Here is a 387-nt window from a genome sequence, read left to right on the forward strand (position 1 = left end):
CTTTAAAGTTCATCTAAAGGGGAAAAAGGGGAAAAAAAAAGATATAAAAAGGGAAATTTCCATTTAAAAAATCTGTGAGCTTGGCTTGAGGACTGATCCCAGAAAATTTTGCCTTGCTTTCCGGGCTGTAAAGGGTATTTTTGGATATTTGGGGAAAAGGTGAATTTAGAAAATAAAAAAAAACTACATGCATTCCTATAAAAAGATAATGATAATGATAAAATAAAATATAACTTTTTTAATTCTGTTTCAAAATAAAAGGGGATTACAAAATTTTTTTTATATGATACAAAATTTTCTACATACTAGTACAGGGATAGGTTTAAAGGGTTAAAATTTCTAAAAAGGAAAAACGTAGGTAAAAACCCAAATGTAGTATTAAAAACA

Source organism: Penaeus monodon, chromosome 24 (assembly GCF_015228065.2).
Source record: "Penaeus monodon isolate SGIC_2016 chromosome 24, NSTDA_Pmon_1, whole genome shotgun sequence".
NCBI lineage: Eukaryota > Metazoa > Arthropoda > Malacostraca > Decapoda > Penaeidae > Penaeus > Penaeus monodon.